We start from the raw sequence: 13,587 nt of genomic DNA on the forward strand, positions 1-13,587 counted from the left end.
TGCAGTGTATTTAAAAGGTTGGACATGTACTATTAAGTTTAACATGTCCAGGTAGTGAAAAACTTTTAAATTCCTTTTTCATGACTGCAAGGACTAACTCTCCCATAGTCTAATATTGGGGTTACCTTGGAACATCTTCTAAGTATAATTTCCAACTGGGAAAAGATAGAAAAACAGAGTTTGGTGTCTCAGGACTCACAATGTAAAAATAAATATTTTGGTAAAGTTGTTTTTTAAATTGCAGGTCTGAAAATGCCACTTTTAGAAAGTTGGCATTTTATTATTTTAACAATTTTGTGCCTTAGCCTGTCTTGGAATACACGTCTGGATTTAGGTGACAGCTACATTTGTGCATTCTCTCCAGACAGCCACAAACAGGAAAGGATGGGTGTGACAAGGGATACTTATGCATTCATCTGCATAATGATAGTTGTCCTGGTCAGAGATAGGATGAGGCAGTTCAGATTTACATCTGAATGAGATGTGTGCTATCCTAACACAAAGGGCTGATTACTCCCTATTGGTAGTCAGGAGACCAGGCTGGGTTGAAAGGGATACTTGTGCACTTCACAGAATTCTTTTGAAGTTACCCCTACATCAAAGGCCTTTCTGGGTATTAGTACTGGGACTCTGACACTACATACTTCTGGACTGAGGACATTCTACCAAGAAGAAGGACTACTGCGCTGTCAGGAGGGTTACAGTTTATGCCACCATGTAGCCTGTATCTGTTGATTCTGCCACTTTGTCAGTTGTATAGTATTATGCCTAGAGCATTCCTCTAGGTCCTCAGCCATGTTCATCATTGCTTATCATATTATTTTTTGCATTTCAGCAATCTTTTTTGTCAGGGCTGATGCTGTGCCTTCCCAATTGGATAGTCGCTATTCTGCTTGGTCCACTCTCGTAACCTGCATATCTTGCCTTTTGCTCACCTGGTCCATTCTTTTTGACAGGTTATGAATTTTGTCTGTACCTTAAAAGATACTTTTTACATCAGCCTCTTTATTAGACTTTCGCATCTCGGTATCAGTATCCTTGTTCATTACCATGTCATTGTTTGTGCTACAGCTCAACATCCTAATCTCAATCTCAAGATATTTACGTTTATCTACTGCCTGCTTTGCTAATTTTGCTAATTTTTATTTTTGTGTGACAGTCACATGTAAGATATGGTATTGTGTAAAGTGATCTTATACTGATTTATTAGCATTTGGGCCTTCCTGAGAGCTCTCCACTTGCTCTGTAGCACCACTCTCTGATTTTCCCTTGCCAGTAGCTCAGTACCCCCAAGCAGCTACAGCCAATCTCACCCTCCCAACAATGGGCCAACTCCATGTCTAGATGGTAGCCTCATGTTCATCCGCTTATGCCCTTCTCCAATTGAACCTTCCACCCTTTAATGGTCTAAGGCCCTGTTACAGACTGCAGCCACCTGGCAAAAAAACCCGGCAAGGGTTCTATAATGAGGAAACTCCACCTTTCATGTGTGAGCTCACTTTGCATCTTGCCAGGCCTTGCAGATCTGCATTGCTCCTTTCAGGCACCATCTCTCCATGCCACAGAAGCTCTTTTACAGACTTGCAACCCTAGTTCAAGAGATGTCTTCACCAGCATGGTCTCTACAGTCTCCACAGCTGCCAGCCACCCTCGGCGCTCTCCCCTCCTCTGCACACCAGCATTCAGGTGCACAGACCGCAGCATCTGCTCCAATGTCAGGAAGAAGCCCCCACAGTAGATCAAAGCTTAATCTGGGTGAGGTGAAGTTCAGAACATTATGTTATTGATATTTCTACAAATGTCTCCTTGGTATTATGTAAAATGTTGTTGAAGGCCGACGGAGCTCCTTCAGAGCGCAGCCACCTTGTCGAGTAGTGTCTAGGGCCCCTAAATAGCTTTGAGATCTTCAGTAAGGGTGAGAGCAAATCTCTAAATATTTAGGGCCAGATGTAGCAAAACGCCAATTTGCGAGGTGCAAAGTGCGAGTCCATGCGACTCGCAATTTGCACCTCGCAAATTGGTATGCAGTATGGTTGTCTCAGACACCGACTGCAACTCGCTATGGGGTCGCAATGACCCACCTCATGAATATTCATGAGGTGGGTCGCAAATTGCGGCCCCATAGCGAGTATAGGCACTCTCAAACATGGAGGCCTGCTGTAGTCAGCAGACCTCCATGTTCGTGACTGCTTTTAAATAAAGCAGTTTTTTTTTCTCATTGCAGCCCGTTTTCCTTAAAGGAAAACGAGCTGCAAATAGAAAAAAATACCGAAACCTTTTGTTTCGGTTTTTTTCAGAGTAGGCCACTGCCTGCTCTGAAAAAAAAAAATTGTGAGCATTCACAAAGGGGAAGGGGTCCCGTGGGGACCCCTTCCCCTTTGCGAATGAGTTACCATCCACTTCAAGTGGATGGTAACTGCGAGTTGATTTGCGACCGCTTTCGCGGTCACAAATCAACTTAAATCGCGGTGCGAGTCGCAAATAGGAAGGGAACACCCCTTCCTATTTGCGAGTCGGAAACACATTTTGCGAGTCGGTTCCGACTCGCAAAATGTGTTTCTGCATCGCTTGAGGGCTTTTGCACCTCGCAAACGGCGTTTTTCGCCGTTTGCGAGGTGCAAAAGCCTACCTACATCTGGCCCTTAGAGCCTATTCACAAACTGCATTATGTAATATGTGTAGTAGTACAAATGCACTACAAAATGTTACTCACAAACCTACAAATGTAAATCTCCACTTCCACCTCTCCTATCTTTTCTATGGAGAGATCCCCACACAAATACATTTACTACTTAGTAAAAACATGTGGTGGGGGCATGGGAGAGGCTGGAAAAAGAGCCATACTTACTACTAAATGGTAATAGTTTCAAGGAAGAGTAAGGAGGGTTGAGCCCACCCACAAAAGAGTAGTCCCATTACTATTCACAACTGCCCTTCTAAAGTTACCGCAGCTCAAAAGAGACCCCAACAGTGGTGAATTACTCGTGCTTAGAGTCCAGCACCACACGTAGCCAACCACTGGTACTGCAACACCCTCCCACAGAAAATAATGGTGGTACAGACTTAAAATAAAACCCCATTGGAGATAATGTTTAATTAAATTAAAACATTTATAAGTATAAATAAATATAATTTAAAGGTAACAAATATCTAAAAATAATTCAGAATTAATCAAAAAAACAATTTAACACCCTTTTATGGATTTATAAATTTATACATTAACTTTTATCAAAAGATAATTTAATTACCTTTCTACACATCACTTTTTTTGTAAACAATTTTATTGAGATTTTAAAAAAACAACAACCACAAGCATGTTCCAAAAATATGTGCATAACAGGCATGAAACAGTTAATTCCATTACAAGGATCCAAACCACAGTTCCCATTCCCAGCCTCACAAGGACCAACCATAATATTTGCACCATTTACCCCATATTTTCTCATATTTCTTGGGGCAGCCTCTGGCCGTGTACATAGGTCACTCCTGTCATGCTCATCAGTCAACTCTACGCCACTTAGCGATGGTGGGAGTTCTAGAGTCTCTCTAATTTTGTGCTAGGTCACTCTTAGCAATTAGACAGGCCACTCCTAGAAATATCCACTCAGTGCGGGAGCCTCCCACGCCCTGCAGTCCCACGTGCAATTCACACACTTCTTTATGACTTATTTCGGTCTGATGCCCCAATACCGCTGACAATTTGCAGGTTATCTCATTCCAAAAGGGCTGGGAAGCTGGACAAGACCACATCATATGAAAGAAGTCCGCTGCACTGGAGGAGCACCACAGACAGGTGGGCTGGCGCGACTGGCTCATATGTTGGATACGCTGGGGGGATAAGGATGTTGCATGTAGGTAGTTACATTGTATCATTCGCAGACATGAGGAGATTGACAGCTCCCGGAATGCCACACAGGCCTCCCACCACTCTCCGTCATCTAATTCTCCCACTCAGTTTTCCCATTCGCTCCAGAGGGGGAGGAGCAAGTCTAGGGCATTAATCACCGAGATTGCCCCTTTCCCCAGATGACCCATAAACAGTTTTGCTTCCAGAGGACTGTATTCAGGGATGAGCTCCATTGCTGGAAGGTGTGCAAGGCGGGAATGATGCAGTTGAAGATATTGAAAGAACTGGGTGAGAGGCATGTCATAATGGTCCTGCAAATCTTGGAAGGACATTAAGACCCTTCCCTGTTGCACATCGCCCAGGTATGTGATTCGCAGTCGATCCCAGCCCAAGAAGCCCCGTAGCTGCGACACCACGCCATACCAAAGCACCTCACCACAGGGGTGTCATTTCCATCCGCTGATGAGACCATTAGATATAGCGCAGTGCCGCCCTCCAACACAACAGGGACACTTTAGCACTTCAGGGTGTTGCAGAAGGTAAGGGAGTTCCGTAGAGTACATCCAGAAGCGCATCTAACCCCAGTTGATAGATTTCCAGCCTATAGCCTGGATCATCCCACTCTCCTGTAAGCCACTTGTGTATCAGGACCAGATGGGCTGCCAGACAATAACCGTAAAGACCAAGGACACCCAAGCCTCCATCAAAAGTCGACTTGCAGGCCGAGATGAACGCCACCCGTCGGCGCCCTGCTGCCCAAATGAAGGATCTTAATTTGGACATAAAGGTTCTAAACCACATGTGTGGAATATAATAGGGGTAATTGCTAGTATATAAAGGTGTTGAGGAAGGCAGATAATTTGATTTTTTTAATGTAAACTTAAAAAATATATTTTTTATTTAATTTAGTAAATTGTAATTAATTGACAGTTTCATTCAAATTAACTTAAAAGTGCTGTAGCATTTGTATTTTTGTATTTTTGTATTTGTTCTACATTTAAAATATATGTATATAGCATTATTTCACATTAATATTCAACATAACAAATATTTTTACTAGTTGTTTTTCGAGTTAAATACACAATTTTTTACTTTTGCCTATACTATACTTTAGGGAGGAACTACTGTTGAAGTGAAGGTTGCTCTATAGTAAAGTTTAGGAAATATTATATTTAATTATTAAGATGTCTACTGGATTGCTGACTTTCGTAGACCATGAAAAGGGCAGACTCTGCAGGTAGATGTTTGAAAGATCTCTTGTGTTCAACCAGCTATACGGGCTTCTAATATGAGTTAACGCAGGGTATTTTGTTATGAATAATAAATATGTAAAGCGCTCCACTAAATATTGGTTGAATTCAATTATGGCAAAAATAAATGGGGCAATTCTTAGTTTCCCTTATATAAAGGTAAAAGCGCAGGCAGGCAAAAGTGAATCTTTGCTCCCAGCTGATAAAGTTGGAAATCTCACGAGCCTTTCGGCTTGCTTTGTCACACTTCCTAATGCAGCATCTGGGCATATAACTGCCTTGCTGTGTGAACGCTGTCCTTTACAGGTAAGCTATGGATAAAGTTGCAGCAGACATTAGGAAGCATAAGACGAGCATATTGTGCTGCAATTAAAATATGGGCATGAAATTGTGTCTGTCAGACCTGACAGCCTTAGGGTGGTCACCCCTAATTTTTTGCCTGCCTGCCTCCACTTTTGAGATACTGTTTTTGCTGGTTTTTAGACTCTGCGCACTTTACCACTGCTAGCCAGTGCTAAAGTGCATATGCTCTCTCCCTTTAAACATGGTAACATTGGATCACACCCAGTTGGGCTACTTAATTTATTTATAGGTCCCTAGTCGAGTGCACTATATGTGCCCAGGGCCTGTAGATTAAAAGCTACTAGTAGGCCTGCAGCACTGATGGTGCCACCCACTTCAGTAGCCCATTAACCTTGTCTCAGGCCTGCCATTGAAACGTCTTTGTCTTGGCCATTCAACTTGGCATTTAAAAGTACTTGCCAAGCCTAAAACTCCCCTTTTTCTACATATAAGTCACCCCTAAGGTGTGCCCTAGGTAACCCCTAGGGCAGGGTGCTGTGTAGGTAAAAGGCAGGACATGTACCTGTGTAGTTTACATGTCCTGGTAGTGTAAAACTCCTAAATTAGTTTTTACACTACTGTGAGGCCTGCTCCGTTCATGGGCTAACATTGGGGCTGCCCTCATACATTGTTTGAGTGGTAGCTGCTGATCTGAAAGGAGTAGGAAGGTCATATTTAGTATGGCCAGAATGGTAATACAAAATCCTGCTGACTGGTGAAGTTGGATTTATTATTACTATTCTAGAAATGCCACTTTTAGAAAGTGAGCATTTCTCTGCGCTTAAATCTTTCTGTGCCTTACATTCCACGTCTGGCTGGGTTTAGTTGACAGCTCCTTGTGCATTCACTCAGACACACCACAAACACAGGATACTCAGCCCCACTTGCATACATCTGCATTTTGAATAGGTCTTGCTGGGCTGGGAGGGTGGAGGGCCTGCTCTCACACAAAGGACTGCCACACCCCCTACTGGGACCCTCGCAGACAGGATTGAACTGAAAGGGGACCTGGTGCACTTCTAAGCCACTCTTTGAATTCTCCCCCACTTCAAAGGCACATTTGGGTATAAAATAGGGCCTCTGCCCTACCACCTCAGACACTTCCTGGAGAAGATACCTGAACCAGAACCTGCACCCTCACAAGAAGAACTGCCTGGCTGCCCAAAGGATTCACTTGACTGCTTTCTGAAGAGGACTGCTGCCTTGCTGTTGCCCTGCTGTCTTGCTGCTCTCTGCTTGCACAAATTCGATGCACCGCCTGCCAAGAATGACGCACAGCCTGCTCGCGGTGACAAATTCACCGCACGCCAAGTCCAGAATGACGCAGCATGACTTTGTGACAGAAGATCCACGCAGCGCCAGCGACGCAGCGCGACCGTAACTTCAATGCACAGCCCTACTGGATCAACCAAGCCAACTCAGAATGACACCACCCGACTTCCTGAGAGGAATCGACGCAGTGCCTGCCGTACAGAAGAAAATTCCACGCATCGCCTATCGAAATCAATGCAGCCACTGTGACTTCGCTCTGCAAGCCCAGGATTCCACGCATTGTCCCCGGGGTGTCTGAAAACCCCGCAACCCGAAGAGGATCCAAGTCAGCGCACCAGAGACCGATGCCACGTGTTCCCCGCATGGAAAATAACGTCGCAAGTCCGTGTGCAAAGGGGTAGAATAAAAACGCACACTCAACGTTTTCCACGGACCTCCTCCTCTGCGGTCCCTTGCGAGGATTTTTCAACGCAAACCAGGTACTTTGCCCTGCAAAAGACACTTGTTGTTTCTAGGAGAGTTTAAGACACCCTTTATTGCTTCTACAGTATTCTTTTACCTCTAAAGACACTTGATATCATTTTCATTGATATCCCTACATTTGCTTATTTTATCTTTGATCGTTTTGACCTGCATTTATTCCGATAAATATTTTATCTTTTTCTAAACACTGTGGTGGTCATTACAACCTCGGCGGTCTTTTTACAAGACCGCCGAGGGACCGCCGTGCTGAAGACCGCCAGTGCAGGCGGTTTTCCGCTCGGTGCATTATGACTGCTGGCAGCCCTCCGTCCTTTCCCGGACAGAGAGCCGCCAGCGGCCGTACTGGCGGACGGTGGGGAAGTGGAGGTAGCTCCACCTCCACCGCCCCATCAACAGAACACTGCCCACCGAATCACGTCCTGTGATTCGGCGTGGCGGTGTTCTGTTGACGGGGTTCTGGCGGCAGAGGTGCCCCTATGGATCCTGTCCCCTCCCGGAGGATCAACGGACCAGGTAAGTTGATCGTCCGTTAGGGGAGGATGGTGGGGAGGTGTTGTGTGATGTGTGGGTGCATGGGGGTGTGCATGTGTGTATGTAGAGGGGGTATGTGAGTGCGTGTATGCATGCAGGGGTGTTGTGTGTTTGGAAATGAGTGCGTGTCTGTCTGTATGTATGTCTGTATGGATGTGTGCGTTTATGTCTGAATGTGTGTGTTGCTGGTGGCATGTATGTTGGTGTGTGTGCGGGTATGTGTGTTGGTGGTGCCTGCGTGCGTGTCGGGTGTGAATGTGTAATGTAATGTTGGGGGTAGCGGTGGGGTGGGGGGTCCTGGCACTGATAGTGCTCACTGCCATGGATTTCATGGCGGTTCCAAACCCCATGAAATCCATGGCGGTTAGCCGGGTCATGATACCGCCGGCGGTATTGTGACGACCGCCGGGCTGGAGACCCAGGTCTCCAGCCCAGCGGTCGGATCGGAGAAGTGGCGGATGACCATGGCGGTAACCGCCATGGTCATCATTGTAAAACTTTTACCGCCAGACTGTTGGCGGTAAGACCGCCACTTCTCCGCCGACCGCCAGGGTTGTAATGAGGGCCTGTGTATCGTATTTTGGTGATATTATATTGTGGTATTGTATGGTTTATTGCACAAATACTTTACACAATGCCTTCTAAGTTAAGACTGACTGCTCAGTGCCAAGCTAACAGAGGGTGGGCACAGGAGAATTTGGATTGTGTGTGACTTACCCTGACTAGAGTGAGGGTCCTTGCTTGGAAAGGGGGTAACCTGAATGCCAACCAAAGACCCCTTTTCTAACACTGTCTTTATCTAAAAAAAAAAACGATGCGCAAAGACACATTGCAGGTACGTATACAAAGGAAGGTACTGAGGGTAAGTAATCGGAAAAGATGGTGGCAGTAGTTAGTGAATATTATTCTCACTTGTACTGTTATTCCCCAGAAAGCCCTAAACTATTCTCTCAAGCTGCCACCTCTTTACAACTTCCCAAATCTCCAGAAGAGATTCAGAGAGGTGTCAAGGGCTTGCAATTAAGAAGGCTGCAGGTAGTAATTCTATACCCCAATAATTTTACTAGATTTTTTTGTTGAGTTTTCTCGGCTCGTTTTGGGTCTTTTTAATTAGGGTTAGTGGTAATTTAATAATTCCTGTATTGAGTTGCTCATTGACATCTTTTTGAAGAAAGACCACGATCCCAATCAATGTGGGTTATATACACTCATATCACTTATAAATGAGATGCCACCATTTTCACCAAAATATTTGCTCTACGTATTGCTAGGATGATGTTCTTGCCCAGGTCACCTGCCTAACATTTTCTCATATCTGTCAGTAGTACTGTCACAATCACCTTCACAATTGTACCTACTGAAGTGATGGGATGATCCTGTTGATTGTGTTGGGCGTGGAAAGTCTTTTAACAGTGTCCTGACCCTTCACCTGGTATGTTCTGAAATTATTTTTCTTTGGACCAAATGCATTAAACGGATATGCTCCCTACATTAGGAGCCAATTTCCTGTCTAATATGCATGTGCCATTTCCTGGTTAGCTAGGGCACAAGGCTGAGGTGTCTATTGTCACCATGTTATCGATTTGTTTGTTTTTTGCGTTTTTGCATTTTTCCTACTTTTCAGCCCTATATCATTCACCTGTTATGGTATGTTGATTTATAAGGTGAAGCTTATCACCCGTGAGGTTATCCAGGCACTGGAGCAGGAACATAAGCCAGGTGGAGCTCCTTGTTGAACAGCCAGCTCTTCAGCTTCTTGCAGAAGTTGAGAAGTAAAGGAGCTGTCCTGGTGTGTTGAGTACATTTATCCCAGTTCTTGGTTTTGATAAAGAACCTAGTGTGCCCTCCTGACTTGCTTCTGCGGATGCGGGAACCCGCACAAGGGTTAGCGAGGTAGCGCGTAGCTGTCTGGATGGTTGGCAGAGTTGAAGTTGGTCATAGAGGTATGCTGGTCCGGTGTTGTGGAGGACTTATAGGCATGGACAAGCTTATGAACTGACAACTTTTCTGGATGGTTTGCCAGTAACTTACATATTCATTATAAATACATTATTGTATTTTTTTAAATCATTACTTGTTTTGACATAGGTTGAAAATGGTTCAAAAGCTCACATGTTATATATTGAATAGCATGATTTATAAAGCACAGTACACTATGGCAAATGTGAGAACAAATTCACATGTTTCATTTTTACACCATACATTACAGACTACAAAGCCAGTTTTGCTCATAATAATTGTGAATAAGGGGGATACACAGGTGTTTTAGGGCAGAGAGAATCCCCAGACATCAGAGGGAGCATCAAAGCTGCAAGCAGTCGGCTTGAAGATCACACAATGGTGCGAGCTGGTCAGTTTCTAAGTTTCTCAGCCAGCCCACAATAAAACAATGGCCGAAAATGCCCTCACTTCTGGATGCAAGGCTACAGTCTGAAAAACAATGTTTAAGTGGAGAGTGGAAGGTGTAGGAGCCCATTGAAAAACTTGTTTCAAGAACTTTTCTTGCTACCTGAGACATCAGCCAGTGGGTAGGAAGGGAGAGATTCTCATAAAGAATGCTTCTATCAATGATTTGATCTAATGATCATCATCTGATATATTAGCATTTTTCTCATATTAACCTTTTTTTGCATGTTTGGGTCTCACCATTATTTCTATTACACTCATTTATATAAACTTAACTAGAACCTTGTGTATGTATATTGAGTGGATTTCTTGTGTTTGCCCATCTTTTGAGGAAAGGGATTTCAGATCTGACTAACTGATAAACACAAACCTAGCTGTCTGTGACACAAAGGATTATTATGCGATATGCATTATCTCCAGATACAATTTGGGAAGTATGTGAACCACATCTGTTTTATTAGTAATATGGTTTATACCTGTGCTTGCCAGGGGGCGCTGAAAGTCTAATCTTAGAAAATTTTACAAGGGAGCTTGTAAAATGCATGAACCACTGCATTTAACCTTGTATTTAGAATCATTTTCAAACTTGTTTTCCTACACATGCAATACATACATAGAAACAAGGGCATTGTAACTATTGCACTGCATGGACAAAAAAGAAAACTTCTACTCATGGAGGCGACATCAACATCTTACCATCTTCTCCTGTAATAGCATTCAATAATATTGAAAAATATGCTTTTCGTTTTAGGTTGGTCTCAGGCTACTCCTTTATTAGCTGTAAAATGAAAATCCTAGAGATTGACCTCAGACTCTCCTTGTTACTTGGGTTGTAGGATAGGAGTTCGTACTTCCCCAATGGTGGAATCAGTGATTTCTGTGTTGGAAAGTGGATTATTGGTAAGGGAAGGTAAGTACCTACACCTAGCAATAGGCCACTAACCCCCACTTAGGTTCAGTTAGGTCTCAATAAATTAAACCCAGCTCAACTCTTGGTAGCTTGGCAATGAGTTACAAGGCTTAATTTAGGAGACAAGGCTGTAGAGCATTTAAAAATCACAAAACAGTGAATGAGTAAAACACAAAACACAATACAAATCCAACACCAATTCATACAAATAGATTATATTTTTATCTTTAGAATGAAACAAAAATGATTAAAATCAGATATGGTGAAATTAATGTTTTCAAATGCATAGAAGCAACTAGCGCTCAAAGGGTTAAAAAAGGTCACACTGGACAAGGACAAAATCCACAGTTCAGGCCACCCACCACTTACTTTCAGAAGTGTTTCTTGATTCAGGAAAATGGTCCACAGCTCCAGCCAAGAGTTCAGAGACTCTGGTTTGCCTCATGGGGTCTGGGACTACAACTCCCACAATGCACCTCTTCAACTTACAAAGTTTCTCCAAATGTCTCCAAACCTCTGGATCTTCTTCCAGAAGAGGTTGTGTTTGGGTCCTTGAAGTACCCCCAACTTGAATTAAGGTTCCAGAAGCTGTGAGGTGCTCCTTGGGAGTTGGGACTACGATTCCCAGAATGCACCTGGTCAGAATCCTCAAATGACCACTGGATGCTGGTCAGCTGGGCTCTGCTTGCAGGGCTTGATGCAGGGGACTCTGGGCAGCTCCTTTGTACCTATAGCAAACAGGGAGTCCCTTCTTCAAGCAGCAGAAGACAGGCAAAGTCCTTCTAGTGGTGAAGGCCAAGTGTGCAGCTGATGTAGTCCTTCAGAGTGCAGATGCAGGTCAGGGGTCCAGCAGGGCAGTCCTTCTTCTTCTTTGTCTTGTTCTTTGTAGGGATCTGAGGTGTGGGTGCAGCTCAGCCATATATATCATTGCACCTGGGGTGGAAAGCAGGAGGCTCCTCGTTGTCCAATCACAGGCAGATTCCTTCCCCCTTTGATGACCAATTCCTGGGTAGTGTGGCAAAAATCAATCCCAGGGATCAACATTCTATAAAAATCCAACATGGCTGAAAGTGATATTTGGAGGTTAGATCTGGCTGAGCTCACCCATTGTTGTGGCTAAAAATCCTAAACACACCCCTCTCCTGCTTTTCCTAATCTAATCAAGAGGGCACCTAATTGTCTGGGGTTGCAGGAAGTGAAGGAGGTCCTGAGCTGCTCCAAATTTCCTGCCCTGCCTTTGAAGACCGGTTTGGCTGCTCTCCCCATCCTGTTTCACCATCTGCTGAGGCAGATCTCCTCCCCAAGGCACATTCTATGTGTTCAGCGCAGGTCAATTCACACCTCAGCAGCCTGGCCAGGCAGACAGAGGCTGGCCAATCAGAGCTGAAGTTGGCAACTTTCAGATAGAGTTTAAAAACTCTTTACCTGAACTAGTTATATTAAATCCAGCAATTGCAGGTTGTGGGATTTATTATAACAATTAATTTGATACCAAACTCAAGGTATCCAGCACTTATGGGTCTTTGTTAATTAAAATAAAGGGGGGCCGAAGTTCCCCCACCAAAATACCGCTCCGAGGTCGAAAGACCGCTGAGGGTATTTTGGGATTTGCCCTGGGCTGGCGGGCGGCTGCCAAAAGGCCGCCCGCCAGCCCAGGGCAAATCAACCTTCCCACTAAGATGCCGGCTCAGAATTGAGCCGGCGGAGTGGGAAGGTGCGACGGGTGCAGTTGCACCCGTCGCGTATTTCAGTGTCTGCTAGGCAGACACTGAAATACTTTGTGGGGCCCTCTTACGGGGGCCCCTGCCGTGCCCATGCCATTGGCATGGGCACGGCAGGGGCCCCCAGGGGCCCCGTGGCACCCCCTACCGCCATCCTGTTCCTGGCGGGCGAACCGCCAGGAACAGGATGGCGGTAGGGGGTGTCAGAATCCCCCATGGCGGCGCAGCAAGCTGCGCCGCCATGGGGGATTCTAAGGGCAGCGGTAAACCGGCGGGAGACCGCCGGTTTACCCTTTCTGACCGCGGCCAAACCGCCGCGGTCAGAATGCCCTGCGGGGCACCGCCGGTCTGTCGGCGGTGCTCCCGCCGACCCTGGCCCCGGCGGTCTGAGACCGCCGGGGTTAGAATGAGGGCCAAAGTCTCCCCATTTTAGCCAATGGAGGCCATTCACTACAGTGAAGGAAAACACATTTGGCTATTTTACCTCGCCAGGGCTTATAAAGCAATTTTTATAATGTCCCTGCTTATAGTTACATTGCCCCCAACCCGAGGGGCACATGGGCACACATTAAGGGTGAGATATATGACAAATAAGGTAGTTTAAGACTTTGGAAGTACTTTTAATTCCAAAATGGCACTGGGCACCTCAGCAGTGTGCACCTATGAGGGCACTACCTATGCTGGGGTCCCTAAACCTACATGCCCTACCATATACTAGGGACTTATAGGTAGGTTGACATAGCCAATTATAATTATCCTAATTTGCATACTGCTTCTACACAGAGCACAGGCCCTGGGACTGGTTAGCAGTACCCAGGGCACCAT

The sequence above is a fragment of the Pleurodeles waltl genome, chromosome 2_2 (genome assembly GCF_031143425.1).
Source record: "Pleurodeles waltl isolate 20211129_DDA chromosome 2_2, aPleWal1.hap1.20221129, whole genome shotgun sequence".
Taxonomy (NCBI): domain Eukaryota; kingdom Metazoa; phylum Chordata; class Amphibia; order Caudata; family Salamandridae; genus Pleurodeles; species Pleurodeles waltl.